General features: G+C 40.5%; 4 non-coding genes across 4 annotated transcripts; all 4 read left to right on the top strand.

Moving 5' to 3' along the window:
- Window positions 1–21,901: 21,901 nt before the first annotated feature.
- LOC135747367 (U6 spliceosomal RNA) lies at window positions 21,902–22,008 on the top strand. Its single transcript, XR_010531873.1, has one exon. It is a non-coding gene; the product is annotated as a U6 spliceosomal RNA (small nuclear RNA).
- A 1,189-nt stretch (window positions 22,009–23,197) lies between these two features.
- Window positions 23,198–23,304, top strand: LOC135747369 (U6 spliceosomal RNA). The gene has a single exon (XR_010531875.1). It is a non-coding gene; the product is annotated as a U6 spliceosomal RNA (small nuclear RNA).
- A 1,293-nt stretch (window positions 23,305–24,597) lies between these two features.
- Window positions 24,598–24,704, top strand: LOC135747423 (U6 spliceosomal RNA). The gene has a single exon (XR_010531926.1). It is a non-coding gene; the product is annotated as a U6 spliceosomal RNA (small nuclear RNA).
- A 1,185-nt stretch (window positions 24,705–25,889) lies between these two features.
- Window positions 25,890–25,996, top strand: LOC135747351 (U6 spliceosomal RNA). Its single transcript, XR_010531857.1, has one exon. It is a non-coding gene; the product is annotated as a U6 spliceosomal RNA (small nuclear RNA).
- The last annotated feature ends 536 nt before the right edge of the window (window positions 25,997–26,532 follow it).

Below are 26,532 nucleotides of genomic sequence, written 5' to 3' on the forward strand. Positions count from 1 at the left end.
TTTGGAAGATGAGCTCCCAAAACAATAGTGAAAACCACGAGATACTATCGTATTGTCTACTACCTTATCAACACGAGCCTGAATCGGACCCAGAAAACACGAATGGCTAAGCTAATCTATCAACTTTACCAGCGCGATGTGAGCAGAACGTAACAGATGGTAAGGTAAGGATACTAAAACATAAACCATGTTTGCATTTGTGAACGTAGAAACAACAAACAATCAGTAATCTGTACTTCTCAAATCTTGCGTTTGGATCATCATTAGGAAATGCATTAAAACACAGGCGCGTCTCTGCACCAAACTCGTCTTTAAATCGTCAGTGAGGAAATGTATTAAATATGAAAACATCGGCTACTTACAGGATGTCAGTGTAGTTGCAAAGTTACAATTGCTCCACTTTTTAGACGAAGCCTTTGTGTACATCCAGCGGTTGTACTCCGCGATGTTTAGAAAGTAATCCTCCTTAAAATGTGTAGCACACAATCAAACCTTTGGGCTGTACTGTTCTGAAACAGTGTTGTAAATAAAACCTAACCACTGGTTTCTTAATGTTTACTCTGTTGGAATGCCAACCAAAGTAGTTTTGCAGCGAAACACAGGCTCTTGCTCGACATGGCGGAAAAAACAATACTACAGCGTGATTGAAAGTTACACCCTCTATCTTTGCGTATATATGAGGGCGGTGTTATGAAAATGTTCAAACCAGTATGACGTCAAACTGCATGGGCGTGTTAAACGAGCCGTTTTAGGTGGGCGTGGATGAGGCTTCACGTTTAAAAAGAATATCTCTTTGGATTTGAAACTTTAATTTTTGCCACTTTACAGATCTTTTATGTCCACAGTCATCATTTAACACTCTAAAAACAAAGAAAAACATGCAATCTGACAATTTGAACTATTTAAGATTATATATAATAAAATAGTACATGTTGGTGGCGGGGTTTGGGGGTAATTCTTTTTTTTCTGGGGCGGTCAAGGGAGATGGTCCTCACTGCGGAACACAACATCCAGGGGGCGGGGTTGGATCTAGATCCAACTCCTCCCACTTTATATTAGGGGTGTGACGAGACACTTAATCCACAAGACGAGATGAAACACGAGATTGGGTTCACGAGAACGAGACGAGACGATATTTTTACACTTTTTAAGAAACCCACAATGATAAAATAAATGAATAAGAAACTGAAATCACATTATTTTTAAATGTTTTAACTAATCAAGGACTGGCCCTAACAATTATTTTGCTAACTGATAATGAAGTAATTTGTTATTTTGGGGTAATAAAAATAGACCCAAGTGAGCAGTAGCATTTAAAATTACATAATAACGAAGATGCAATAATAATTGGTTCAAATAAAGTATTAAAACCAAGTTACATTAAACAACATTAACAAACACATTACATTTGTGGCCTATAAATCATAATATAGATAAAAAGCATTATGTATGTATTATAACAAATGCCTGCATCCGTCACATTATATTGCTTTTTAACACAACTGAATGCTATTTTTACATAGTTTCTGTTCTGTTGTCTATAAAATAGTGACTAAACAGGACCCAGTAAGGACCCACGACCCAGTTACTCTTTGTTTAATCCAATCAGCTCTTTCTTTTACTGCTGCTAAAAACGCGACATCGTCTGAAAAAATCATCATACATTTACATTGAGGCTGTACTGATGTTGCTCTTCTCATCAGTGTTGTTGTGTTATGAGCGTTTTTTTTTATTTAAATACGGGTGGTAGTTTTATTGTATAGCGCAGACAATTTGTTGCAAATTCATAAATATGATAGAATACACGGTTGCTGTTACTACAGAACACGTGCACGGGCATGCCACATCATAGGTAGGGAGAGAGCTCGGACTAGGGTTGCACGATTTGGGTAATTTCTCCCATTGCGGTTATTGATGCTAATATTGCGATGTGCGATTGCGATTATAATAAATGGTATCATGAGTCAACTTGATGGGTTTTAAGGAAAATCCACACACAGTTTAGGGATAATGCTAAAATGTGTATTTGTAAAACTAGAAATGTTTTCGTATTGCCACGTGATGTAGCAACTGCTTAGTGTCAGTAATCCTAAATCCAAAATACCGCCATACAACAGACGTAGAGTTTTTTTTTCAGTTACCAGATCACTGTCAATCTCCTCTGCATCCTTCTTCGCTCTGGTATTTCTGCGCTGTGCACACACAAGTGACAACGCACACCACACACGTGCATGCCACACGTGCACTGCCTTTTTTGTTCTTTTTTCTTTCTTTTTTTAAACAGCAAGAAAAATCATCAAACTGTTATCAGAAAGTTTGTGTTAACAAGTCCACACATTTATTTATTTAATATAATTGCAACATTTTGCTGTCATATAATTGCACAGACTGACATCGCGATTGCGATTGCGATGCGATTAATTGTGCAGCACTAGCTCGGACACAGACTCACATCAGAAAGGGTATGTGTGGGAAACACTACTGCTTTTGTAAAGTCACTCATGATGAACTTGATCAGCTGTCAGTAACATCCGTGACTGTTGACGTTTATGCGAAAAAGAGAAAGTACACGGAGGAACACAGAGTTAAAATACCTTTCACTGGAGGCGCGTTTCATAGAGAGGGGAGGGGGCCGGCGGCGCGTGCTGTTGAGGCGCTGCACACAACGAGAGAGGGAGGACGGAGGCGGGCTGGGCACTCGCTGCAATGAATTAAGCCGTTTTAAATAGTAAAATTAAAATGTAAATGGGAATCATGAAAAATCTATTTGTGGCGGCCAGTGTTGATTAATCAACATATGCACAGGAAAATCCCCAGTGTTAAATGAACTCTATCAGTGTTAAATCAACACTATTTGGTGTTTATATAATCCACACCAAGTGATGATTAAGACATTAATGGTGAACACCAGCTGGTCATTCAAATCAATTACATTTTGGACATTTTCCTGTCTCAAAATTTTTATTTTGATGACTCGTTTTCTGGAGAAAATACTAAAATAATAAAGAAAGACAATTTATTAAATGCAATAGATGAATATTGTTGGGTGTATGCCTCCAAAAGCTGCAATCTTTCACGTTTGCCTCTCTATCAGCATCTCTGTTTGAAAAATAAAATGATGCAGATTTATTTTCTAAATGGATAAGTTTAACTTCTAAACAGCTGTCAAAACAAAATACAAGTGCTCAACTATTCCAGCATCCACACGCGTGATTTAGTAGACAAATCTTCTTTCTGACGTGATGTCTCACAAGTCAAATAGACATTTATCACAAAATGTATCACATTAAATCTTACGTTTGTGTTTGTTATGAGTTCATTTGAAGTCACCATTACTGTGATTAGTGTTTCCTTTAGTTAGGCATTTGTCCCTTGACCTTCACTGATCTAACTCTGCTCTTTTAGCAATAGCAACAATGTTTTAGTAAGACCACTTGTTCGTTGCTTCATGTAGAGGGAAGCTCTTCCAGACCTTCTCAGATTGTTTATTTTTATTATATTCTACTCTACAAATCATTGAAACATTTGATCACAATTTAATTATGAAGAAACAGGCATATAAAAAAGCTCTATGGAAATGACATTGTATTGAATAAGACTACCCTAATGCTTTAGTGTTTTTGTTGTTGTTTTTTGCTTCAGAGAGGGTTCATGATTTCTGATACAAATCTCAACGATGGTGACAGTTAATGGTAAGAAAGTTGCAAATTTTTTGTCATGTTGCAATGCATGATGGGATTTATGAATGAGTTTTCTACAATCCTGATACCCAGCATGCATTGCGGCATGACGTTTTGTTGTTGATTGTCACCATGATTGTATTTTATAGGCTGATTGTTGATGTCTCAGTGTGTCTGAATGAAACCACAGATTAGATTTGGGTAAACAATATTTAACTCTTCAGGGTATGTGGACTTTTACAGCACTGTTGGATTTCATGGGAGCCTCACAGGGTTGGCAGAACATAAATAAAACACTTGTATTCAGTGATTTCTTTATGATATAATTGAATCCCAAGACGTATACTTTCATACAAGTTAACGTAGTAACAGTTATAGACTTAATTTCTCTCATCTTTCTCTGCTTTAACAGATGTGTTTTATAAACACACTGCCACAATGAGCAGAAGAAAACTAACACTAAACTTTAAGACCCAAGTACCCAACTAAAGGAAACACTAATCGGCACAATGGTGACTTACTTTATTAAGCAGATTTACAGCAGTATTACTTTCTCCAGAAAAAGAGTCAACAAAATAAAAATTTTAAGACAGGAACAATTCCAAAATTTTGTTGATTTGACACGGAATGACCAGCAGGTGTTCACCATTAATGACTCAATCACTTCATTATCTTATTAACTTTAACACTGATTTAGTGTTTTTTAACACCATCTTGGTGTGGATTATATAAACACCGAGCAGTGTTAATTTAACACTGGGGATTTTGCTGTGTGGGAGTAAATGCAGTTTAAAAATGTGACCTCTGAAGGATGCAGTCTTTTATTTGAGAAACGGCCAACATTTCACCTCCACAAGAAATCTAGCGAGACACAAGTAATCTCGCGAAACACATTTAATCTCACGAGATCTCGTCGCACCCCTACTTTATATACTTTGTTCCGCCAAATGAACCAGTATATTTGCATTGTTGCAGCCCGCAATTAGTTGCAACCTGTGGTCGCCAACGTTTGCTCTTATCAATTTAAGTGTACGTTTGATTAATAATATAGTTGAGAAAGGTTCATAATTTAGAAAGTATCACAGTTAATGTTAGGTGTAAGGGGAGGTAAGAACACGTTCCCGACATTGTAATATCACTGAAGGGATTTATTTGTACATTATCCCACTTATTACACAGCTATTCCTATACGAGTAAATATAAAAACAAATTTATTTGATATCTTTTATTAGCAAATTTAAAAAAAAGTAAATCTACAAGGGAAACCTGTTTCCCTAATGGCTGTATGCAAAGACGCTTTTAAACAAGTTCAAAGTCCATACAAGATAAACATAATTTCTAAATAACATGCTATAGCCTATATATTTTAATAATTATGCATATTTATACTGTATCCATTAAGAGGTCTTAAACTGCATGTGGTAAGATTTCTCGTAGTAGGCTTACCCGAAATGTTTTACTCCAAAACATTATAGCAAAAAACTTAATAGTATGTCCGAATCCTCAGTATTCATAAAAAGGTAGAAAATAGTTTTGGACTATTTCTAACGAGATACAGACATACGTATACAGAAGTTGCATTTGAATACTTACCTTCACAGCAAAATCCCCAGTGTTAAATTAACACTGCTCGGTGTTTATATAATCCACACCAAGATTGGTGTTAAAAAACACTAAATCAGTGTTAAAGTTAATAAGATAATGAAGTGATTAAGTCATTAATGGTGAACACCTGCTGGTCATTCCGTGTCAAATCAACAAAATTTTGGAATTGTTCCTGTCTTAAAAATTTTATTTTGTTGACTCTTTTTCTGGAGAAATTAATACTAAAATGAGGAAGAAAGACAAAATATTAAATGCAATAGATAAAATGCCTAGAGTTTAATGAACACTATCATCATCTCTGTTTTAAAACTAAAATTACAACTTGCTTGCAGAGTTACATGGATGATAGGTTTAACTTCTAAAGAACTGCTGTAAATCTGGTTTAATAAAGTAAGTCACCATTGTGCCGATTAGTGTTTCCTTTAGTTGGGTACTTGTTAAGTCTATAACTTTTACTATGTTAATTAGTATGAAAGTATAAGTCTTGGGATTCAATGATATCATAAAAAAGTAATCACTAAATACAAGTGTTTAATTTATGTTCTGCCAACCCTGTGAGGCTCCCATTAAATCCAACAGTGCTGTAAAAGTCCACATACCCTGAAGAGTTAAATATTGTTTACCCAAATCTAATTTGTGGTTTCATTCAGACACACTGAGACATCAACAATCAGCCTATAAAACACAATCATGGTGACAATCAACAACAAATCATCATGCCGCAATGCATGCTGGGTACCAGGATTGTAAAACTCATTCATAAATCCCATCATGCATTGCAACATGACAAAAATTTTGCCACTTTCTTCCCATTAACTGTCACCATCGTTGAGATTTGTATCAGAAATCATAAAGTCTCTCTTAAGCAAAAAACAACAACAACAAAAAAAAACACTAAAGCATGACGGCAGTCTTATTCAATACAATGTCATTTGCATAGAGCTTTTTTATATGCCTGTTTCTTCATAATTAAATTGTGATCAAATGTTTCAATGATTTGTAGAGTAGAATATAATAAATATAAACAATCTGAGAAGGTCTGGCAGAGCTTCCCTCTACATGAAGCAATGAACAAGTGGTCTTACTAAAACATTGTTGTTATTGCTAAAAGAGCAGAGTTAGATCAGTGAAGGTCAAGGGACAAATGCATAACTAAAGGAAACACTAATCACAGTAATGGTGACTTCAAATGAACTCATAACAAACACAAACGTAAGATTTCATGTGATACATTTTGTGATAAATGTCTATTTGACTTGTGAGACATCACGTCAGAAAGAAGATTTGTCTACTAAATCACGCGTGTGGATGCTGGAATAGTTGAGCACTTGTATTTTGTTTTGACAGCTGTTTAGAAGTTAAACTTATCCATTTAGAAAATAAATCTGCAAGTTATCATTTTATTTTTCAAACAGAGATGCTGATAGAGAGGCAAACGTGAAAGATTGCAGCTTTTGGAGGCATACACCCAACAGTATTCATCTATTGCATTTAATAAATTGTCTTTCTTTATTATTTTAGTATTTTCTCCAGAAAACAAGTCATCAAAATAAAAATTTAGAGACAGGAAAATGTCCAAAATGTAATTGATTTGAATGACCAGCAGGTGTTCACCATTAATGTCTTAATCATCACTTCATTATCTCATTAACTTTAACACTGATTCAGAGTTATATTTTTAACACCAGTCTTTTTTAACACCGATTCTGGTGTGGATTATATAAACACCAAATAGTGTTGATTTAACACTGATAGCGTTAATTTAACACTGGGGATTTTCCTGTGTGCTATAGTAACAGAAAACAGTAGTGAAAGAGTAGTATGTCTGAATCCTTAATATTCATAAAAAGAGGCGAGAAATCCTTGGATGCCCTTCTGTGTCCGCACAGATTTTGAATAGGGCTGCATAATGATTAATTGCGAACCATTTGCAGAATAAAATATTTTTTCTACATCATATATGTGTGTACTGTGTATAAGAATTATGTATATATAAAAACACACACATTCATATATAATTTTAAGAAAAAAATATATTTATATAAAGTATTTATATATAAAATAAATTATATATAAATATAAAAATGTATTTCTTAAATATTTACATGCATGTGTGTGTGTGTGTGTGTGTGTGTGTGTGTGTGTGTGTGTGTGTGTGTGTGTGTGTGTGTGTGTGTGTGTGTGTGTGTGTGTGTGTGTGTGTGTGTGTGTGTGTGTGTGTGTGTGTGTGTGTGTGTGTGTTGTGTGTGTGTGTGTGTGTACTGTAATACTGCTTGTATTATGGATGCACCGATACCACTTTTTCCATCTTCGATTCGATTCCGATACCCGAATTCTGAGTATCGGCCGATACCTGCCGATCCGATACTACTGTATTTTTCTTGAACTATTTAGATTACACACGCGCAGACACACACACAAACACACACACACACACACACAATGTTAAATGTATAATTGATATAATAATATAATTATATAATTTTAAATATAAAAACCAATATTTTCCACTTCACCAGTGGATTAACTCAGTTTGCAAGTAAGTTACAGTGTTTCTGTGAACTTAATATCTTTAAATGTGTCACATGAAGCTATTAAGTGTAAGATGACTTTGATTATAGTGCATAAAAACGTTTATGGTGCTTTTAAAACTTTGTCGTTTAAATCGCTTGTCAGTAACAACCATGAGTAACGCACAGTATTAGAATTGGATCGGTCCTGTTAGTCCGATATCCGATCCAGCAAAAAAGGCCGGATCGGCCCCGAAACTGATCCAGAATATCGGATCGGTGCATCCCTAGCTTGTATGTAATTATTTTTTGTAAAATATAATTTTTAAATAAGTAATGTTTAATATATTAAAACAGCCAAATGCAAATTCATAAACCAGCTTGAGTGTTCTTTTGTTATCTAATTTGTTAATGCTAAAAATAAAAACAAGTGTATTTTGATAGATTTTAAGGTAAAATGTTTTCATAATACACTATATATATATATATATATATATATATATATATATATATATATATATATATATATATATATATATATATATATATATATATATATATATATATATATATATATATATATATATAATGACTTAAAGGTATACTCTAGGGATCGTGCATAATATTAATATGTAATAGTGCAGGAATGTCCACAAAAATTAGAAAAACTATATAAAACAATATGTACATGTTTTACAGTGCTTTGTGTTGGACTTATCTTTGCCCCCTTTTCAGGGCGCACTCATATTGTCCATGCCCCAGCGCGATTGTCCCCCCTCCCTACTCCCCCAGAAGCACGCACTCACACTGTACTTTTATCAATCCGAGGCTGGGCGCGCTTTTGTCATTAGGATGCAATTGTTTTGAAAAAAGTAGGAAGTAAAGTTTTACTTTACTCTTTTTACACTGGAACCCATCGTAATATTAAGTGTTTTTTATTCGGAGTCGTTTGTTGCGTGATTACACACATCCCTCTCAAATGCCATCATGTTGCTTAGTTTATCTGTCACGTGTGCAGCTCGGACATTCACGTAACCCTGCTGCACACATCAAAAAGTTTTTACGGAGGCAGATGAAGGTGAGTGGTCGCGCAATTGATCTCTCCTTTTGAATTGCGCTCAGTTGCGATAGCGCTGACACAATAGCCTTCCGCACCTGAGCCCAAGTGAACCATGCTTCAGCCCACCTCTGCAACCCAGAGCAAACACACTAGTCAAACGAACCAGGCTTTGGGGGTCAAACACTTTTGAGAGAGCGTTTTGGTTTGGATAATGTGAGTACGCCCTCATTTCCTCTAACCATTCTTGCACAGTTTTTCCAGAGGCTTTTGCACAAAAGTGAAGCCCTTGAACTGACTGTGGACTTGAACCCCAGGTGAAGGATGGCCTTGAGCATGTTGTGTTGCAGCAGGCATGGCAAAAGCAGCAGAACTCACCGGTGTGAGTTGGGTCCAAATGCGCTGTACTGCTTGTCCAGATGCATTCGCAGGGATGGTGAACACATAGGCTGGGTGCCCATGTTTAACTGGTTCGGGAAGCTTTAAAAGCTGAGATGGCAGGGGTTCAGAGGCCATCAAGGGAACATTAAATGGTGGAATATTTTGCTGCAAGACCTAGGTTTCTTGCTTCTTTTTTGTGCATTATGCCTATGTACAGAAAATATAACAATTAGTATACGTGAAAAGGGATGTTGATATATGAAAGTACATATGAACGATTAATTTCTAAACTTACTAATGGAAGAGCGTCTGCTGGTTTAGCTCAAACAGCTGTAACCTTGTTCGGGCCATGAGTGCAGGGCTGTTTAGGACCACTTCCCTGATCATCCTGTAGTCCCGAAGAATGGCAGCCCACCTGTTCATCCTGGCTCCAGCAACAGTCTGACCTGCAGGGTGAATAAGGCAGAGAGCCAGGCAGATTGTTTCAGTGAGTGCGTTTACATGCACAGTCTTACGCCGATTATGCTTAATAAACTGATAACACGTGGGGTCATGTAAACGCGTAAAACGGTTTTCTTTAATCGGGGAAAGCCCATAAACAGCGTAAGCAAAAACCGATCGGCACAGGTAGTTTTTTGCTCATTACGGTGATTTCGAGTGGCATGTAAACACCTTAACCGGCTTTCTCATGGTTTTGTCCATGTCTCTGCGTATGAAAGATAAACGTCACACGCGGAAGTAAGTGCAAAGTAATGCATAAAAGTCTCCGCTCGCCATAAGCAATTGGCAGAGAAACTGTTAAAATAGAAGCTTATGTTACATTTAGAGGTTCTGCAGACACGAGAAGAGATACAACAATATAGCTTAAGACAGATATGCCGTCAGCTTTTTGATCGACTATTATGTACTATAGGTGGTGACGTCACTGCCTGCGAGAAAACTGATAATTCTCCAAGTCCCATGTAAACGCAGTTGACTGCATAGCCGGCTTATTGATTTGCATGTAAACGCATGAAAACAGTTTTCTATAATAAGGAGATTTTTAATAGTTATCCGCTTATTCTGTGCATGTAAACGTACTCAATGAGGCAACTGGCATTACGCCACTGGGCAGGTCCACTGCCTTCACCAAAAAAGCAGCTGTGAAATTAAAAGGAAAACGTTAATGTTAAGCAGACAGTATAAGGAAAATATGTCACATACTGATAAGTAAAGATAGACACCAACAGCTTCAGACTTTTAACCCCAGGAGTCACGTTTGTTTTAGAGTGGCTGAATTTGAAATGCCCCTTTATCAGTTTTTCAGAGGGGCAAGCTGGGTAAGTGAGAGGACCCCTGTCAAACTCTGACAGTTTAACCCATAGCGACAATCTCCTCTACCTTGCACTCTGTTATGAACCCCTGATGTCTGAGCTCCACCAGAATGTCAGCTAACCACATGGTCAGGTCATGCCATCTGGTCCCAGGCTCTCCTCTTCCTTTGCATTAAAAGAAATTATTACACTCTCATTTAACTCTTATCATGCTTACTTTCCCAGATAGCATGCAACCATTGAAACAATGTTAAAAACAGTTGATTTGTCAATGTTCATTGCATTGAATCAATATCAGGTTTGCACCCTGATTTTGCACATTAATATTGAAAAAAAAAAATTGAAATTTCAACAAACCACCATTACTGTAATCAGTGTTTGCTTTAGTTAAGCTCTTAACTCTACTTTCTGTGTAGAGTTTCTGCATGTTTTTCCTGTGTCAGTGTGGGTTTATTCTGGGTACTCCAGTTTCCTCCCACAGGCCAAAAACACGCAAGATAGGCATTGGAATGGCGTTAACAAATAAAGGAAGAAGAAAGGAGACTCTAGTGATGATCATTTTCGAATATTCAAAACATTTACGAATCTTTTGTTTTGAATCAGTGGTTTGGAGCTTGTTTCATACTGGCCCAAATCATGTTATTTTAGCAAACGAGGCTTCATTAAATCAAAACACCACTGTTGTCTACATAACAGTTTAGAAAATCCAATGCTTCACCACTAGGGGGATTTGATCACAAAGACCAGTGTCTAATGAACTCGGGTCAGTTTGATTATGCAAGTTCATAAAACATTTATCCTTTGGACTTATAACACTACCATTTTGTCTATTTTGGTTTTTGTTTACAGAGAGATTTAAGTACAAAAATGTGTCTAATTAAAAGGGTTATTAGTTTTAATGATTTGTTTGCCCTAAATAAAACTAAAAACACATAATACACTTTTAATTATGTCTTAAATAAATATTTTTTTTTTACATATTTTAATAAAAATCTTGCTATTATTTTGTAAAAAAAAAGTGTAAAATGTTGGACATATCTGCTTTTACACTATTTTGACCAGCAGGGGTCGCCAGCGTGTGTTGTGTTTCGAACTGCTTCGAAAAACTGAATCAATTTTCAAAGCAATTGGTTCAATTGATTCGAAGCTTCAAAAAGCTTTGTTTCTCCCCACACTACTTGACTCTTGACATTCACTAAGTTAAAGGGGACATATTATGAAAATCTGACTTTTTCCATGTTTAACTGCTATAATTGTGTCCCCAGTGCTTCTATCAACCTAGAAAATGTGAAAAATATCAACCCAGTAACTTAGTTTTGGTAAACCATTCTCTGCAAGCATGTGAAAAAATAGGTCATTGTAATTTGGCTCCTATTGTGATGTCAGAATAAGGTAATACCGCCCCCTTTATCTGTACTATCCAACCACAGCACAGCCATTTAGTACAGAGAGAAATTGAGAGAGAGAAAATAATTCACAGCACAATTGAGTTTCAATTGCAACAAACCACCATCATTGTGATCAGTGTTTGCACTTCAGCCACTCATTTGCATTTTAAATGACACACCCAAAACGGCACACTTTTGCTCAGACCTAGATTAAGACTTAGTTTACATCTTAAAAAAAATCTCATAATATGTCCCCTTTAAATCTTTCTTTTATTACTAGTATTTATATGTGTCTATGTAGAAACAAATGTGCATTGGATAAAGAAAGACGTGTTTCAAATTTAAGTTCAAACTGATTACTTTTTGTGAAAAAGTCAAGATGATACAAAATTAAGCTGTTTTACATGATTATGTTGATCCATTTTTTACCATAAAAATTGTACTGGTTTGTAAATCCACTGTGAAAAATTAATCAGAAAAAATGCTGACACATTCAGACATCATTACTTATCCTACAAATCTCAACAATGGTTACAATCATCAAAAAAATTCAGATAAAACGATCAACTGCAATGCATGCTGGGAGTCATAAATTACTACGATGATACCCAGCATGCATTGCAGCATGAAGCTTTCATTTGTTCATCGTCACCATTGATGAGATTCATAGACCGATTCATGATGTCAGAGATAGATTCAGTAGTTTAATCTTTTAAATGTGTTTTTTCTAAATTCTCAAAATAACAGACCTGACACTGCTTCCAACTAGTACTGTAATATCCATTTCTTACACATATTTAATAATATTTCATTAATATTATTTAGGTACATCTACTCTAACATCGGATCGTTTTTTTTTCGCAGTAGCAGATGTATTAAAAAAAAAAATCAACAGCCAAAGAAAACTTAAAGGGGACATATTATGAAAATCTGACTTTTTCCATGTTTAACTGCTATAATTGTGTCCCCAGTGCTTCTATCAACCTAGAAAATGTGAAAAAGATCAACCCAGTAACTTAGTTTTGGTAAACCATTTTCTGCAAGCATGTGAAAAAATAGGTCATTGTAAATTGGCTCCTATTGTGATGTCAGAATAAGGTAATACCGCCCCCTTTATCTGCACTATCCAACCACAGCACAACCATTTAGTGCAAAGAGAAAGAGAGAGGGAGAAAATAATTCACAGCACAATTGAGTTTCATATGCAACAAACCACCATCATTGTGATCAGTTGTTGCACTTCATCCGCTCATTTGCATTTTAAATGACACACCCAAAACGGCACACTTTTGCTCAGACCTAGATTAAGGGTTAGTTTACATCTTTAAAAAAATCTCATAATATGTCCCCTTTAAGTAAAGGGTGCAACTAAAGCAAATACTAATCACGATAATGGTGATTTGTTGAAATTTCAATATTTTTCCATATTAATGGAGGGTGCAAATGTGATATTGATTCAATGGTATTAGCATTGACAAATCAACGATTTTTAAGTAAATAAAAAACTATTTAAGTAAGAGTAGTCATTTCAACATAAATCAAAACAATGGATAATTATTACAAAACATAATCGCTTCACTGCGAATCTGGGTGTTTTGTGATAATGGGCAGAAAATGGAATGCTATGTAAACAGAACATACTTGACGCATCAGTGCACACGATGCCTAAATAGACATTAATATTGTGAAATCAATTATAATTGTAAATTCAGTTACCTGGCTCTGAGTGGCTGGCTCATTACTCATGGGCTCAGGAAAGGAAGACTCCGCTGCATCTCTCGGTGGTGACGCCTGCCGCGAAGCGCAGCATCAGGTGCCAAATGTCCAGCCGGACCACCAGCTTGTCCCACTTCCCAAACAAAGCAGCTGTTTTGGATCCCCCGGCAGATGAACAACAGCAGTCCCGGTCGACGCCGAGGTGGCTCCACCCCAGTGTCCTCGTACCGCCGCATTAACCCCGCAGCCATGGACAACAAGCCGGCGCCCTCTGTGCCCGTGAGCACGGTCACAAGCACCTGTCCGTGTTCGTTGCCCACGCTGCGGTCTGGGCGGCAGCACTGGCGAGCATCCGGGTCACCTGTTTGAAAGAATAACAACACGCGTCAGTAAGGCTGCACGCGCGTAGCTAGAGCGTGCTACTCAGTTCGTGCTAGAGCACCGTATTTACCTTCTTAGTCGAATCCATCTTCAAAACCGATCCAAAGACGGAGGTGACCCGGGCCTTCACGTCCTCCAGGCGGGAGAGGATGTCGTGGCAGTAGACCAGTAACGGCCACACGTACTGGGGCACGGGCTGCGGTGTCGGTGGTGGCGCACACCTGCTCACGACACCCCTCGACGTGAAGGGCTCCATGACACTGAGGTAGTGTATGGCCCGCCGCATCCAGGCCTCTGCGTGTGCCTTGCAGAGTTTCTTGTACAGGTGTGTGGCGCTTTTCCCCCCGAGTACACTCGCGCCGCTGGATGATTACCCGCTGGTTGCAGGCGAGCCTGCAAAGGAGCACATCATGTGTTACAGAAGAGCAAGCCACACACACACCGAAGGACATTGGGTCTCATGCGCTAAGCACGCATACGCACAAATTTGTGCACGAGACGTGCGTATGGATATTTTCACAAAAAAATCGTGATTCAACAAAAACTTCCATATCGAAATGTCTCCTCATAGGCAAAAATCATATACGCTATAATCAAATACTAGGTTATAATTACAATGTGTATGACAATGTTGATATATGAAATGCACACGATTATATATTACAATATTTTTTGTATTTTATATTATGCATCATCTGTATTTACATATTTACACATTACATTATACGTTGTTATAGCCTACTTGTTATTTCTAAACATATAAAGAAGATGGGCGTAATGACAAATCTTCACGCTTTCCCTTCCTCACTTTTAAAATCTCTATTTGAAAGCGTCTGCTTAATGCCTAATGTAGCCTAAACGTCACGTCACGTAAATGTAATGAGAAGTCCAAACGTCAATCACTTGATCTTCTGTCTGTTATATTTGAGGTACAGGTGCGTGTCTCCCTCATATTAATTAAATGTCATATTTGTTAACGCATTCAATACTTAATTAATGTTACTCCGGTCGGTGGACAGCACTAGCTTCCTTTTCGAGCTCTTTTGTTTTCGTGAGAAGTTCTAGTGTGCATATAAATACGAAAAACGTACTCAATTATTAGTTAATGAGACCCAGTGTTCAGACAGCTACTTACTTGTAGGTTAGGATCGCCGGGAAGAGGGTGCAATGCCCCTCTCCCAGCTGACTCACAACCTCCTGCGACCAGGCAGCTACCTTCTTCTTACACCAACGGCACTCCACACAGCAAAATCCCCAGTGTTAAATTAACACTGTTCGGTGTTTATATAATCCACACCAAGATTGGTGTTAAAAAAACACTAAATCAGTGTTAAAGTTAATAAGATAATGAAGTGATTGAGTCATTAATGGTGAACACCTACTGGTCATTCCGTGTCAAATCAACAAAATTTTGGAATTGTTCCTGTCTTAAAATTTTTATTTTGTTGACTCTTTTTCTGGATAAAGTAATATTAAATGCGGAAGAAAGCCAAAATATTAAATGCAATAGATAAAATGCCTAGAGTTTAATGAACACTATCATCATCTCTGTTTTAAAACTAAAATGACAACTTGCTTGCAGAGTTACATGGATGATAGGTTTAACTTCTAAAGAACTGCTGTAAATCTGGTTAATAAAGTAAGTCACCATTGTGCCGATTAGTGTTTCCTTTAGTTGGGTACTTGGGTCTTGAAGTTTCGTGTAATATTTTTTCTGCTCATTGTGGCAGTGTGTTTATAAAACACATCTGTTAAAGCAGAGAAAGATGAGAGAAATGAAGTCTATAACTGTTACTATATTAAATAGTATAAAAGTATAAGTCTTGGGATTCAATTATATTATAAAAAAGTAATGACTGAATATAAGTGTTTAATTTATGTTCTGCCAACCCTGTGCGGCTCCCATGAAATCCAACAGTGCTGTAAAAGTCCACATACCCTGAAGAGTTAAATATTGTTTACCCAAATCTAATCTGTGGTTTCAGTCAGACACACTGAGACATCAACAATCAGCCTATAAAACACAATCATGGTGACAATCAACAACAAAACATCATGCCGCAATGCATGCTGGGTACCAGGATTGTAGAAAACTCATTCATAAATCCCATCATGCATTGCAACATGACAAAAATTTTGCAACTTTTTTACCATTAACTGTCACCATCGTTGAGATTTGTATCAGAAATCATGAAGTCTCTCTTAAGCAAAAAACAACAACAAAAAAAACTCTAAAGCATTACGGCAGTCTTATTCAATACGATGTCATTTCCATAGGGCTTTTTTATATGCCTGTTTCTTCATAATTAAATTGTGATCAAATGTTTCAATGTTTTCTAGAGTAGAATATAATAAAAATAAACAATCTAAGAAGGTCTGGAAGAGCTTCCCTCTACATGAAGCAATGAACAAGTGGTCTTACTAAAACATTGTTGCTATTGCTAAAAGAGGAGAGTTAGATCAGTGAAGGTCAAGGGACAAATGCCTAACTAAAGGAAACACTAATCACAGTAATGGTGACTTCAAATGAACTCATAACAAACACAAACGTAAGATTTAATGTGATACATTTTGTGATAAATGTTTATTTGACTTGTGAGACATCACGTCAGAAAGAAGATTTGTCTACTAAATCACGCGTGTGGATGCTGGAATAGTTGAGCACTTGTATTTTGTTCTGACAGCTGTTTAGAAGTTAAACTTATCCATTTAGAAAATAAATCTGCAAGTTATCATTTTATTTTTCAAACAGAGATGCTGATAGAGAGGCAAACGTGAAAGATTGCAGCTTTTGGAGGCACACACCCAACAATATTCATCTATTGCATTTAATAATTTGTCTTTATTATTTTAGTATTTTCTCCAGAAAACGAGTCATCAAAAAAAAAAAAAAACTGGAAAATGTCCAAAATGTAATTGATTTGAATGACCAGCAGGTGTTCACCATTAATGTCTTAATCATCACTTCATTATCTCATTAACTTTAACACTGATTCAGAGTTATATTTTTAACACCAGTCTTTTTTAACACCGATTCTGGTGTGGATTATATAAACACCAAATAGTGTTGATTTAACACTGGTAGAGTTAATTTAACACTGGGGATTTTCCTGTGCAGGTACTCTGTGGCCATCAAGTACCAGCCGTCGATGTCCAGGACCCTCCGGATGGTCTTGTAGAGCCCACACTTGGTGAGGCCCTTATTGCAGCATGTGGGCCGGACGCCCCACAGACGCACAGGCGTCCAGAGGAACAGCCGACAAGCGAAGAAGGCAGCTGGTGAGGCGGGTGGCTGAGTGTAACTGGCCGGGGCTGAGGGACCACAACTTGAGGTCCGTGGTGAGTTTGGTCCTCCCATCGCTGTCTGGCTTAAACAGCTCCCGGCCAATCCACTCCTGCTCTTCCACAGTGAGAGCTGCCTGTTAAAAAACAGCACAAACAAACACTCTGTAAGGAGGCTGAGTCTGTGCTACATGCAGTTTTGTGCGTCCATGAGTACGGGCACGTGTGTGTGTGTGTGTCTGTCTGTACCTCAGTCAAAGCAGGAGTGGGCATTGCGGGCTGCTCCACGTTCCTCGGCAGCTCCACGTTCCTCTCCTTCCTCTTCCTCGGGGCTGGGACCAGGGTGGCCTCCCTGGATGGCGTCTCCTCCACGGAGATGCAAAGGGGCTCCTCCCTGGTCAACGCCGGAACCGCGAGCGTAGCCGGAGCAGCCGCAACTTGAGGTGGTGGCGGGGGTGGGGGAGGGATGGAGACAATGCCGAAGGAGGAGGTGGAGGCCTCTCCACCAGCGGGAGAACCTGAAGGACCTGTACTTGATCTTAAGACACATTCACACACAACAAAATGGCATCAGCACAATGATAGTCACGGGGCGAGACACAGACAGGCAAGACTAAGTGAGTTTGAGTGTTGATGACTTAGGGCTGCATAACAACTAATTGCTTGCAGAATTAAAGTTTTTGCTTACATCATATTTACGTATGTGTATAATAAGTATGTATATATAAATAAATAAATACATACACACACACACACACACACACACACACACACACACACACACACACATGTACATATTTAAGTAATATTTACATGTGTATATACATTTTTATATTTATATATAATTTATATTAGACAAATATGAATACTTTTTTCTTAAACTTTTACATGCATGTGTGTGTATTTATATATACATAATTATTACACACAATACACACATATGTATATGATGTAAACTATAACTTTAATTCTGCAAACGATTAGTTGCGATTAGTTGTTATGCAGCCGCCAGTGATTCGATGACGTGCAGCATGCCAGTGATAGAGCAGATGGTTTAGTGCTACAACGTGAATGTTAAGAGATGCAGCAAGCAGGGCCAAGGAGAGTAGACATGCGAAAGTGTTTAAGCAAATCTACATTGCCACTACGTGAGTGAGGACGGCACATCTACCATCGATAAAGACGGCTACATCACCTGACAAACCTACCTTTGTCCTTCAAGCATCAACTGTAACGAATGATAAATGAAACCATTACAGTTAATACACAAATACTGACAGAAGAATATTAACATATTGAAAGCAAATGTTTGACACGTCCAGTGTGGTGCCAGTTACCCGTTTCGAAGTCGGTTGCCATCTGGATCAGTTCCTCATCCGTCACCTCTGTGGTGGGGGGCGGCACCGAGGGGCGCTGGTCTCTGACGAATGTAGACACCGCTATGGGGGGGCGCAATGATTAGTAAATCCTGTACACTGAACCTCTGTTGTGTTTTAATAAAGAGAAAGAAATAGATCTACCTGGAACTGCAGGCCGTGCTGACGTGCTCATCAGCTTCCTGACCTCGGCCTGCAGCTTACCTGGGGCCATTGGATGTTTCCAAGTAGGCCCGACAACATGGAAGCGATTGGCTTTTGTGGCGGCAGCGCTGTGGAAGCGGCCTTGCTGGGGCCACTGCTGGTGGTGGGAGGTGGGGGGGAGCAGCCGCCTCTGCCGACCGCTTTTTGTCTTGGGCCAGGATGTACGTCTTGGCGGTGTACATCGTGGTCCCAGGCTGCCGTAGGTACTTGACAAACCTGCAAGACAACGATCAAAGATTAACAAGCATATTGACAAGTCACAGCACCCTAATAGTCCACTGCCCTTCACCACAACAGGACTTACTTCTGGTGCTTTTTCTTTTCGGAGCTGTACAGGTCCTTCAGGGTAACCTCCTTGTACTCCCCAAAGCCAACAAGCGCCTCGCCCTCACACCCGGGCCTCCTCGTACACCCGGTGGAACCTCAGCTGCTCCACAAAAGCAGGGTGGGCGCACGAGTACCGGACGAGTGCGTCCTTGTAGGCCATAAGGGGGCTGTTGGAGGCACTTTCCTCCCGCTCCCGCTGGTGGCTGGCAACCAACTGCGTGGTGTAGCCCACGTCGTTCTCCAGGAGCCAACGGAACGTTTGACACCGGTACATGCCAAACTGAATGCTGTAGCAGCCCAGCACCAGCATGCCGTTACCAGAGTCACCACCCTTGGATACGACGAGGGCCTGGGCCTCTTTCTCCACCTCCTCCAGCTTCTTGACCTTCGCAGCAGCAGCGGCGGTGTCGGTCCCGCGGGGCCCCTTAGCGGCGACGAAGGCCACTGCCTGACCAAAGGCCCGCATGACGAGCTGCTGCGATGTAGTTAATTTAAAGTTTGCAAAAGCCATATCTACAATGACAAGAAATGACAGCACAGCATTAAACGAGCATTACAGGTTAAACTACATGTTAATTGCCATATTAACAGGAATATCACACATCAGATTAATGATATACTAGTACTACACACATTCAGTATTAAAACATTAACGTTAACAAATTAACATAACGTGACACAACAGGTAAATAATGACCCCAGGGTTAATCCCCTATGCATTGTCAGCCATTAAACAAACAGGCCTATTGTTAATGCAAAAAACATACACTTAAACTTTATATTTTGATTTCACGTGGTGATATTATAATCTTAAGGGTGTAAAGATACTAACTGTGTGGTTTAATTTTGTTTTCAGAGATAGTAACGTGTTGTAAATAAACTGTAGCATCCTAGCTAACGTTACAGCCCCATTCATTTCAATGTAAACAGCATCCAGTTTACGTAACATTACATGCTAGCGAGCTCTCAAAATGTATTTAATCTTTTATCAAACTACCTGGTTATCTTCCTTAGACCCCGTAGATGTAGTTACAACAGTTTGAAATCGAAATTCACCGTTGACGTTCACTACTTACTCGATAATGCTAGTTACTCGATAATTAGCATAACCGGCTAATTCCGTATCTTTAAATATCAAAAGCAGCGCTTGACGGGAAGACGTAATAATACATCGACATATTAAAAAACCATTGAGTAATGTCAGTACATTTGTAATATTCTATTTATTTTTGTTTTACTCATTCGGTAAAAAAACACTCCATCTATGTCCGGTCCTGTATAATCATACCAGATGCCGATAGGTCCAAATGTAGAAAGAACGAGCTGCTGATTGGCCCAAACGTAGGCAAACGTAGAAAGTACAAGCTGCTGATTGGCCCAAACGTAGAAAGAACGTAGGGAGAACGAGTTGCTGATTGGCCCAAACGTAGGAATTGTACAGAGACCTTTGCTGGACCGAGAGCGAAAGGATGACACGCAAATCAGTGAAGCGCTCCATATTTAATGCGTTGGTTTCATGTTTGCTTTTAAATCCAGCGGGATACGCGCCAATGTTAGCCTCCCAATCTCCGTTGTATGGTCACCTGACATGCCTTCCTCGCGATCGTGACCGATAACATCATGCGTGTCCACCCTTGCACCAAAAACAGTAAAACAAAGAAACACACATTGAATGTTCTCAGTGGAGGAGATAAAGGTTTGCACTGAGCATGGCTGAACTGCGATTGGAGGCCACTGGGAAAACTGTTGCTCCAAGTTCTCGTTTTGTCATGTTAACAACTTTGGCGACGCCTAGACTGAATCTGATGCTGTGGTTTTCTTCCCCTCCAACCTCTTCTTTTGTCAATAAGTACGTAATAGGCCACACCCCCACGTACAATAATGAGGGAGAGCATGATAGAGGCCCATGTACAATAGTCAGGAAAGCTCCGAACAATAGTCAGGAAAGCTCCGATCAATGCCCTGCAATTTGCATGTGCCTTTATCACAAGCCTTTGTTCTGTCAGGTCCAGGCGTGTGGGCCTTCTCATTATGCCACCATCTTGCTGATCCTCGGCTCAGTCGCGAGTTCACATTGGTGGTGGGCTTAGCGCCTCAACGTCAGCTTTTGTTTGGAATGACAACCTGGTTTGTCTCTTTTCAAATTGCTTTGCTTAAAGGTTTTGCCAAGTCTTGGAAAGAAGAAGGGTTTGTGGCCTGCTTTCAGTATGAATCGATGCAGACGAAGTAAAGACCGTTTAACAGACAACTTTCTTTTGTTTGAGGCAGCTCCTTAAACACAGCATGTTTGAGGCCACGCCCAATACCCCTTGTGTTTTGTTACCCATACCACTGACAAGTGTGTCTTGTGCTTTCTGTGCCGCTGCTACATTTATCATTATGCTCATCCCGCGAGAAGCTTCATTCTCTCAGTTACCCCGTCCCTAAACGCGGTGGGAGGTTAAATCTGTCTGTGTGCCCACCCAAGGAAAGCTCGGTTGGTAGTACGTTGGGCTGGGCAGAGCAACGGTTGTGGGGGCGATTTCCTAGCAGCTCGGAAGCATCTGCCAAACGGATACATGTAAATGTAAGTGTGCTGCACTGTAACGAGTTTAGCAAGGTGGTCTTCTTGTCCTCACCACCTGCCTGAGAGCTGGCTGAGAAACGAGGCATATACGGACCTTGTTAGGGTTGCTGCGTTTGTGCTTGCTACGGCAGCACGTATACTAAAATTGGATCGATACAGAGAAGATTAGCAAGGCCCCTGCGAAAGGATGACACGCAAATCTGTGAAGCGCTCCATATTTAATGCGTTGTTTACATGTTTGCTTTTAAAGTCAGCGGGATACGCGGCAATGTTAGCCTCCGAATATCCGGTGTATGGTCACCTGACATCCCTTCCTCGCGATCATAACCGTTTACATCATGCGTGTCCACCCTTGCACCAAAAACAGTAAAACAAAGAAACACACATCGAATGTGCTGAGTGGAGGAGATAAAGGTTTGCACTGAGCATGGCTGAACTGCGATTGGAGGCCACTAGGAAAACTGTTGTTTGTTTCTTCAAGTTAATTGCCTCTGTTGCTCCAAGTCCTCGTTTTGTCACGTTAACAACTTTGGTGACGCCTAGACTGAATCTGATGCTGTGGTTTTCTTCCCCTCCAACCTCTTCTTTTGTCAATAAGTACGTCATAGGCCACACCCACACGAACAATAATGAGGGAGAGCATGATAGAGGCCCATGTACAATAGTCAGGAAAGCTCCGATCAGTGCCCTGCAATTTGCATGTGCCTTTATCATCGTGAGCCTTTGTTCTGTCAGGTCCAGGCGTGTGGGCCTTCTCATTATGCCACCATCTTGCTGATCCTCAGCTCGGTCGCGAGTTCCCATTGGTGGTGGGCTTAGCGCCTCAATGTCAGCTTTTGTTTGGAATGACAACCTGGTTTGTCTCTTTTCAAATTGCTTTGCTTAAAGGTTTTGCCAAGTCTTGGAAAGAAGAAGGGTTTGTGGCCTGCTTTCAGTATGAATGGATGCAGACGCAGTAAAGACCGTTTAACAGACAACTTTCTTTTGTTTGAGGCAGCTCCTCAAACACAGCATGTTTGAGGCCACGCCCAATACCCCTTGTGTTCTGTTACCCATACCACTGACAAGTGTGTCTTGTGCTTTCTGTGCCGCTGCTACATTTATCATTATGCTCATCCCGCGAGAAGCTTCATTCTCTCAGTTACCCCGTCCCTAAATGCTGTGGAATGTTAAATCCGTCCGTGTGCCCAACCCAAGGAAAGCACAGTTGGTAGTACGTTGTGCTGGGCAGAGCAACGGTTGTGGGGGCGATTTCCTAGCAGCTCGGAAGCATCTGCCAAACGGATACATGTAAATGTAAGTGTTCTGCACTGTAACGAGTATAGCAAGATGGTCTTCTTGTCCTCACCACCTGCCTGAGAGCTGGCTGAGAAACGAGGCATATAGGGACCTTGTTAGGGTTGCTATGTTTGTGCTTGCTACGGCAGCATGTATACTAAAATTGGATCGATACAGAGAAGATTAGCATGGCCCCTGCGAAAGGATGACAAGCAAATCCGTGAAGCGCTCCATATTTAATGCATTGTTTACATGTTTGCTTTTAAAGCCAGCGGGATACGCGGCAATGTTAGCCTCCGAATCTCCGGTGTATGGTCTCCCTGACATGCCTTCCTCGCGATCGTGACCGTTTACATCATGCGTGTCCACCCTTGCACCAAAAACAGTAAAACAAAGAAACACACATCGAATGTTCTCAGTGGAGGAGATAAAGGTTTGCACTGAGCATGGCTGAACTGCGATTGTAGGCCACTGGGAAAACTGTTGTTTGTTTCTTCAAGCTAATTGCCTCTGTGCTCCAAGTCCTCGTTTTGTCACGTTAACAACTTTGGCGACGCCTAGACTGAATCTGATGCTGTGGTTTTCTTCCCTTCCAACCTCTAATTTGGTCAATAAGTACGTAATAGGCCACACCCCCACGTACAATAATGAGGGAGAGCATGATAGAGGCCCATGTACAATAGTCAGGAAAGCTCCGATCAGTGCCCTGCAATTTGCATGTGCCTTTATCGTGAGCCTTTGTTCTGTCAGGTCCGGGCGTGTGGGCCTTCTCATTATGCCACCATCTTGCTGATCCTCGGCTCGGTCGCGAGTTCCCATTGGTGGTGGGCTTAGCGCCTCAACGTCAGCTTTTGTTTGGAATGACAACCTGGTTTGTCTCTTTTCAAATTGCTTTGCTTAAAGGTTTTGCCAAGTCTTGGAAAGAAGAAGGGTTTGTGGCCTGCTTTTAGTATGAATGGATGCAGACGCAGAAACCTGGTTTGTCTCTTTTCAAATAGCTTTGCCTAAAGGTTTTGCCAAGTCTTGGAAAGAAGAAGGGTTTGTGGCCTGCTTTCAGTTTGAATGGATGCAGACGCAGTGAAGACCGTTTAACAGACAACTTTCTTTTGATTGAGGCAGCTCCTCAAACACAGCATGTTTGAGGCCACGCCCAATACTCCTTGTGTTCTGTTACCCATACCACTGACAAGTGTGTCTTGTGCTTTCTGTGCCGCTGCTACATTTATCATTATGCTCATCACGCGAGAAGCTTCATTCTCTCAGTTACCCCGTCCCTAAACGCGGTGGGAGGTTAAATCCGTCCGTGTGCCCAACCCAAGGAAAGCTCGGTTGGTAGTACGTTGTGCTGGGCAGAGCAACAGTTGTGGTGGCGATTTCCTAGCAGCTCGGAAGCATCTGCCAAACGGATACATGTAAATGTAAGTGTGCTGCACTGTAACGAGTTTAGCAAGATGGTCTTCTTGTCCTCACCACCTGCCTGAGAGCTGGCTGAGAAACGAGGCATATAGCGACCTTGTTAGAGTCGCTGTGTTTGTGCTTGCTACGGCAGCACGTATACTAAAATTGGATCGATACAGAGAAGATTAGCATGGCCCCTGCGAAAGGATGACACGCAAATCCGTGAAGCGCTCCATATTTAATGCTTTGTTTACATGTTTGCTTTTAAAGCCAGCGGGATACGCGGCAATGTTAGCCTCCGAATCTCCCGTATATGGTCACCTGACATGCCTTCCTCGCGATCGTGACCGTTTACATCATGCGTGTTCACCCTTGCACCAAAAACAGTAAAACAAAGAAACACACATCGAATGTTCTAAGTGGAGGAGATAAAGGTTTGCACTGAGCATGGCTGAACTGCGATTGGAGGCCACTGGGAAAACTGTTGTTTGTTTCTTCAAGCTAATTGCCTCTGTTGCTCCAAGTCCTCGTTTTGTCACGTTAACAACTTTGGCGACACCTAGACTGAATCTGATGCTGTGGTTTTCTTCCCCTCCAACCTCTTCTTTTGTCAATAAGTACGTAATAGGCCACACCCCCACGTACAATAATGAGGGAGAGCATGATAGAGGCCCATGTACAATAGTCAGGAAAGCTCCGATCAGTGCCCTGCAATTTGCATGTGCCTTTATCGCGAGCCTTTGTTCTGTCAGGTCCAGGCGTGTGTGCCTTTTCATTATGCCACCATCTTGCTGATCCTCGGCTCGGTCGCGAGTTCCCATTGGTGGTGGGCTTAGCGCCTCAACGTCATCTTTTGTTTGGAATGACCACCTGGTTTGTCTCTTTTCATATTGCTTTGCTTAAAGGTTTGCCACGTCTTGGAAAGAAGAAGGGTTTGTGGCCTGCTTTCAGTATGAATGGATGCAGACGCAGTAAAGACCGTTTAACAGACAACTTTCTTTTGTTTGAGGCAGCTCCTCAAACACAGCATGTTTGAGGCCATGCCCAATACCCCTTGTGTTCTGTTACCCATACCACTGACGAGTGTGTCTTGTGCTTTCTGTGCCGCTGCTACATTTATCATTATGCTCATCCCGCGAGAAGCTTCATTCTCTCAGTTACCCCGTCCCTAAACGCGGTGGGAGGTTAAATCCGTCCGTGTGCCCAACCCAAGGAAAGCACGGTTGGTAGTACGTTGTGCTGGGCAGAGCAACGGTTGTGGGGGCGATTTCCTAGCAGCTCGGAAGCATCTGCCAAACGGATACATGTAAATGTAAGTGTGCTGCACTGTAACGGGTTTAGCAAGATGGTCTTCTTGTCCTCACCACCTGCCTGAGAGCTGGCTGAGAAACGAGGCATATAGGGACCTTGTTAGGATCACTGTGTTTGTGCTTGCTATGGCAGCACGTATACTAAAATTGGATCGATACAGAGAAGATTAGCATGGCCCCTGCGAAAGGATGACACGCAAATCCGTGAAGCGCTCCATATTTAATGCTTTGTTTACATGTTTGCTTTTAAAGCCAGCGCGATACGCACCAATCGTAGTTTCCGAATCTCCGGTGTATGGTCACCTGACATGCCTTCCTCGCGATCGTGACCGTTTACATCATGCGTGTCCACCCTTGCACCAAAAACAGTAAAACAAAGAAACACACTTCGAATGTTCTCAGTGGAGGAGATAAAGGTTTGCACTGAGCATGGCTGAACTGCAATTGGAGGCCACTGGGAAAATTGTTGTTTGTTTCTTCAAGCTAATTGCCTCTGTTGCTCCAAGTCCTCGTTTTGTCACGTTAACAACTTTGGCGACGCCTAGACTGAATCTGATGCTGTGGTTTTCTTCCCCTCCAACCTCTTCTTTTGTCAATAAGTACGTAATAGGCCACACCCCCACGTACAATAATGAGGGAGAGCATGATAGAGGCCCATGTACAATAGTCAGGAAAGCTCCGATCAGTGCCCTGCAATTTGCATGTGCCTTTATCGCGAGCCTTTGTTCTGTCAGGTCCAGGCGTGTGGGCCTTCTCATTA

Source organism: Paramisgurnus dabryanus, chromosome 14, assembly GCF_030506205.2.
Source record: "Paramisgurnus dabryanus chromosome 14, PD_genome_1.1, whole genome shotgun sequence".
NCBI lineage: Eukaryota > Metazoa > Chordata > Actinopteri > Cypriniformes > Cobitidae > Paramisgurnus > Paramisgurnus dabryanus.